The 6,306-nt window shown below is 44.4% G+C and overlaps 1 long non-coding RNA gene across 1 annotated transcript; it reads left to right on the top strand.

Moving 5' to 3' along the window:
• Nucleotides 1–1,065: 1,065 nt before the first annotated feature.
• LOC134352373 (uncharacterized) lies at nucleotides 1,066–5,149 on the top strand. Its single transcript, XR_010019385.1, has 2 exons — nucleotides 1,066–4,048; nucleotides 4,160–5,149. It is a non-coding gene; the product is annotated as an uncharacterized LOC134352373 (long non-coding RNA).
• Nucleotides 5,150–6,306: the final 1,157 nt, after the last annotated feature.

Below are 6,306 nucleotides of genomic sequence, written 5' to 3'. Positions count from 1 at the left end.
ATTACGTCTTTGGACTTTGGAAGGAAACGGGAGCACCCGGAGAAAACCCACGCGCACGCGGGAAAACGTACAAACATTCTGTAAGAGACCACGATGCCCCGAGCTGTAATAGCGTCACACTAACCGCTGCGCCTATTGCTTGCCCAACTTCACAAGACACCCGGTAGATCTGCAGGCTGTAAGCTACAGCAAGGGCTAGAGGATTTGTTGTGATGAAGCGAGATTACATAGAAGGTAACTGGTACCCTACTGCGACATGCAGACAGACACGAATTGGATTAGAGTGAATTCATTTGTTGGTTATATGATTATTTGGCAAGAATCTCTTTCTCACTTGTCCGTTCCCTCTCACAGTAAATCGTCTGGGAGCTGGTCCCGCCAACTAGCCTCTCCCAGTAACATGGAGTTTGTTGAATGGCGTCTCCCCCCACCCCTCCCCAATAGGGCGATGTGTGAGACGTTTCAATTGATGGCAATCTCCCGTGAAGAGCTGGTGCCGCATTAGAAGCGCTCCGACTACAGAGAAGTCAGGACTGAAAGCGAGAGAATGGAGGAGACCGGAGGAGACGCCGGAGAGGGAAAGGAAGAAGCGGTGGTCGGGGGCGGGGGGAGAGAGGGAAGGGTGGCATCTGGAGGAGATATAGGAGGGGGGAGGGAGGGAGGGAGAGAGAGAGATGGAAGAGGTGATGGAAATCTGCCGCCCGTTGGGAAAGAAGGTAAGAGCTACTTCAGACCTTCATTCCATTCCGCATCCACACTCCACTCTCGCCACCTTACTGCCATTCTCCTTCAGTCCCCCTCTACCCTCTCTCAGTTCACTGGCTTTCTTTTCCTACATATCCTTCCCTCACAGCCATTCCATTGCCCGACACCAAAGCAACCCCATCCAAACTCTGCACCCTAACCTCAGTCCGACCTCCCCTTTCCTCTTCCCACAACCCATCTGCTCCCTTGCCCCTTACATTCCCGTCACACTGGCTCGGCTTCTGGGCTTGCCCCTTCCCTTAATTTTCCCTGAACATTCCCTGTCTCTCCTGATCTCGAACTTTCTCTGTTACTCCCTGACGCTCTTTCACTCCTCGCTTCTTCGCGCCAATGAAGCTCTCCAATCTTCCTTCCTCCCATTCTGCCATCCCAGCCCTTCTATGTTGACTTCCTTCCATTTCTCTCTTTGCCTCTCCGACTCACCCCATGATCCTCCAAAAGCAACTCTCTTCACTATGTTCCCGGTATTCTGCCTTAACACAATCTGTTTCTATGGCACTTCGCGCATCACTACGTCGGTCGGCTTTGCCTTCCTTCCTGCCCAACCCCTTCCTGCGCTATTGTTACTATCCTCCTTCTGTCTCTTCTCCTCCATCTTATGTTTCTACTGCATTCCTCCTTCCCATGTCTGCCCACCCTACTCCACCCTTTTCTCTCTAGTCATCTATCGTCCTTCATTCACCACCTCGCCTTCTCTACTTGCCCTAAACAGCATTGCGTTATTTCCTCGTAATGCCATCTCTACCACTGCCCTATTCCTCTGCTGTCCCTACCACCCCCACCTCCAGACCCTTCCTTCTGTAATCCATCTCCCCTGTGGGGCTATGGAAGCAGGATGATACTGAGGGGTTGCGAGAAGGTGGCAAGAACGCATTGGATTGAATGCATCAAAAACCTTCGGGTCTAATTATGCTTGCCACACAACAGGAAAGTACAGTTGCTCTGTAAATTCACCCGTTTGTTTACTGGCTCAGAGGACAAGAGTAATGAGATATTGAATTCATCAATCAAATTTAAATCTTTCATCAGTGTTAAAGTTAGATTTACTACCTTCGATTTTATAACAGCCTTAGTTGATCTATCTAAGATTGGGTCTAAGCAAAAATTAAAGTCTCCTCCAATTAATATTTTTTCATGTGCATCCGCCAAATTCAAACAAGCTTCTTGTATGAATTTTGCATCATTTTCATTTGGTGCATAAATATTCATAAATGTCCATAATTCAGAGAAAAGTTGACAATGTATAATCACTTATCTCCCCGCAGAATCGGTTATTACATTTTGTATTCTAATTGGTAACATTTTATTGATCAAAATTGCTACTCCCCTCGCTTTTGAATTAAATGAAGCCGCAACAACACTACCCACCCAATCTCTCTTTAGTTTCCGATGTTCTGTTTCTGTTAAATACATTTCCTGTAAAAAGGCTAAATCTATCTTCATTTTCTTAATATGTGTTAAGATTCTTTTTCTTTTCACTGGTCCATTAAGCCCATTAATATTAAAACTCAAAAAATTCAATAAATTAGCCATTATTCTTAACAAAGTTACTCCAATCTAAAACATTACTTATCTTCTCAACTCTCATAGTTCCTTGGGAAATCTCTTTGAACTTCACCATGTTGCTATGTGTCTCCCTCCCAACCCTCCAGGCAAAAAGAAAAAAGATAGAAAAGATACAAAAAAAGAAAAAACAAAATACCCCCCCCCCACTAATGTTGTGAATGAAAAGATACACACTACCCCCCTCCATTTTGTGGGTCGTGGCTAAAGTCATGCTTGCACACATGATTAGCGTAGCAATTGGTCAGTGCTTCTTCCAGCTCCCCCGCAACAAAAAAAAATTATATATAAACAAAATTAATATTACTATTCCCAACTAGTATTCTTCAAATTTTAATCTTTCTTCCCCCCTCGTATAATTAATAATATATTTATATATTCATCCGCCCAAAAATCCAACAAGTCCATTCTTTGACCCAGTCTTCATCTTCAATCTATCTCGCTCCCCTGGATTTGTTCTTGTATCTGATGAATATTCAGAGAATCTCGTACAAACTGCTCTGCTTTCTGGTAGTCATCAAAAAATCTTTTTTCTCCACCAGCCAAAAAAATCTTCAAGGTTGCAGGATAACGCAATATAAATTGATAACCATGATCCCATAGGATTTTTTTCACTGGATTAAATTTATTCCTTCTCTTCAAAAGTTCATAACTTATGTCAGGGTAGAAAAAAACTTTATTCCTTTGAATCATCAATGGCCCTTTTCTATTCTTGGCAGCTTGGGTAGCTGCCTGTAGAATCCTTTCCTTGTCTTGAAATCTTAAGAATTTTATTAAAATCAATCGTGGATATTGGTCATCTTGTTGTTTTGGTCTTAGAGCTCTATGTGCCCGCTCAATTTCAATTGACCGAACCTCCTCTTTCATTTGCAAAACTTCCGGGATCCATTTACCCCATTGCCCTTTCCATCTTCTGAAGCTTCTTATCCATTTTATTCTGTCTTTTCATAGCTTTATTATAGCATATCCTCATATCTCTAATCTCTGCTCTTACTTTTCTTAGTTCAGCCGCTAATTGCAATAAAGCCTCTTTTATGTCTCCATCATCTCCTTTACTTCCAATCTCTTCCAGTCCTTCCTCCTCCTCTTCATCTGTGTTCTCTGCAGAATCCAATTCTGACTCTGAGTCACTTTCAGTTGCAGTGGCTGTCGGTTCTTGTAGTTTGCGCCGTGTCGATCTGCGCATGCGCATTTCCGGCATCTTCTTCCGAGAGACCTCTACCGCCGCCATTGCTCCCTGTTCTATGCCGGAGATAGAATGCATCTCCTCCGAAGGAGATCCAACCTGAGTTCGAGGCTCCATCGTTGCAGTAGGCCCTTTTTTCTTCCCATCTCGCGGCGGCTTCACAACAACAGACTTCTTCTGATGCGGTTTACGAGGCATATCGTAAAGTAGTCTTGCAAAGTTTATAAATAATTTTCGGAAAGTATTTATTAACTTTGTTTTGTTTAACCGGTACTTTGCTGATTTTTTACGGGAGAGCTGGATTTACACGTCTCAATCCCACGTCATCATGTGACCCCCCACCCGGGGGCAGCTGTGTTGAGGGTCAGAGGTGAGGGAGCCCACTCTTACCATCTGCCTGTGATCTGACAGGAAGAAGTCCAGGATCCAGCTACACACGACAGGGTGAAGGTCGAGGTCTCTGAGCTTCTTGTCGAGCCTGGAGGGAATTATGGTGTTGAATGCTGAACTGTAGTCCAAGAACAGCATTCTGACGTAAGCATCCTTCTTCTCCAGATGTGTAAGGACAGTGTAACCAGCATATCCCCTACTGCAGAGCCCACAGCTCAATGGTGACTCTTAATATTGTTCTATTTTATTTTGTAGGAAGCTCACAGACTGAGAATGGTGGACCCTCTATGTCAAAGACTGAGGAGAAAGGACAGAAATTAGGAGACCGACTAATCCCATTGGAAGCTGTCGGGGGCTGGAGAAGATGTACCAGGACCAAGGGAGCGGAACATCAATGAACAGTGGTCCCTGGCTGATGACCCTGTAGTTGACCTGAGGGCACTGTTGGAGACACAGCAGGCAGCAATGGCAAGCAGGAAACAACATCTTCCTCTAAATCTCATTCGGTTTTATTCTGTAGCAAGCTCACAGACTGAGAGTAATGGACCCTGTACGTCAGAGGCCGAGGTACCATCAAGTTACAGGGGAACATTAAGCAACAGACGCAAGCAATGCGGAGGCGAGAGAGGGAGAAGGGAATGAGTCAATGTGTGCACTGCCTCTGGTCTTGCACGCTGAGATATTTCTACTGGCCCAAGCCTGCCTATTTTTTTGTCTCGAATTAGATTCCTCCTTCAGATACTGCCAATGCCACTTGTTTTCACAGGAGAGCAGAGCAGTAAGCTGCCTGCTCTGCCATTCGATGCAATCATGAGTCAAGAGTCATACAGCACAGCTGTAGGCATTTCACCCCGCACTGTTCATGCTACACATTTATACTGCTCCCATTTACCAATACAGAGCCTACAGCCCTCTATGGCTTGCTGATTCAAGTTGTTCATTTAGATACTTCTGAAATGTTGTGAGAGTCTCTGCCCCCATCACACTCTCAGGCGCTGCATTACATATTCCAGCTGTCCTCTGGGTGTCAGGGAGTTTCAAAACACAAAAGCAGACACTTCAGTCCACCTCGTCTGATCAGGTTGTCTACCTGAGTTTGTCCCATTTTCCCTCACTTGCTCCATATCCAAATGTCCCTCTGAAAATATTTCTTAAATGTTGTAATTGTACCCACCTCTAAAACTTCCTCTGGCAGCTTGTTCCACGTGCTCACTACCTTCTGTATGGTCGTTTTCAAATCTTTTCCCTATCACCTTTAATCTGCGCCCCCTAGTTTTAAACCACCTACTCCCACTGCTTTTTCTTTTAAGCTGTGTGGGTGCACGGCCGCACAGTAACTGAAATGCTCCCACACACATAGCCTTTGTTGCTGCACAGCTGGAATAAAGACAGACGAGAAAAATTTTACAAAGTGTGAAAGCTTTTCTTTGTTGTACTGTATTTCATTATACCCTTCAATTAGTAAATAAAATCAGAAGTATGTGATTTTAAAATTTTCATTCTAAATATTCATAGTATGCATATTATAAAGAAAACACTTAAAGTGCCGCCACACACAAAATGCTGGAGGAACTCAACAGGCCAGGCATCATCTACGAATGCCTGCATCTATGGAAAGGCGATGTAGGTCCTGATGAAGGGTTTTGGCCTGAAAGGTCGACTGTTTACTCCTTTCCACAGATGCTGCCTGGCCTGCTGAGTTCCTCCAGTATTTTGTGTGCGCTGCTTGGATTTCCAGCATCTACAGATTTTCTCTTGTTTGTGATTTAAAGTGTCGCGCTGTTTTCAGGTCGTGTAAAAATTTCCTGCTCAGAACAATGGTTGGTCCACGCTGCTGTGAATAAAGGGAATGTTGACTGCCTCCCCCTCCACCCTGTGAGAAACACTGACCATTCCCTTTATCTCAACTTCTCAGGATTTCATCAGTGTTTATAAGTTCACACCTCAGCCTCCTATTCTCCTGGGGAAAAAGGCCCAGGCTATTCCATCTCTCCTTATTGCTCACCTCCTTTCTGCACCCTTTCCAGATCAATGACACCTTTCCTATACCAAGGTGATCAGAGTGCATTCTCAACTGACATCTTGTCAAAGTAAAACTTTGTCCCGAATCTTGTAATCAGAAGGCTAAAGTCCATCCATGTCTCCACTTTCAAGGGAATGTGTACCTGTAGCCAAAGTTGTTCTGTTCTACCGCACTTTTCAGGTCACTACTGTTCACCATGTCCTAGCTTCACTTACCAAAGTGAAACATCACAATCTTGTCTGAGTTAAATTTCTCTTACCACTCCCTGGTGCACTTCCCAAGTTGCTGCAGATGCTATAGATACTGCCTGACCAATTTGAGTTTCTTCAGATTTTTTAGTGCGTTGTTTATGATTTTCAGTTCCTCATTGGTCTGGCTC

Source organism: Mobula hypostoma, chromosome 9 (genome assembly GCF_963921235.1).
Source record: "Mobula hypostoma chromosome 9, sMobHyp1.1, whole genome shotgun sequence".
Taxonomy (NCBI): domain Eukaryota; kingdom Metazoa; phylum Chordata; class Chondrichthyes; order Myliobatiformes; family Myliobatidae; genus Mobula; species Mobula hypostoma.
The sequence above is the reverse complement of the archived record's forward strand: the minus strand, read 5'-3'. Positions and strand labels throughout refer to the sequence as shown.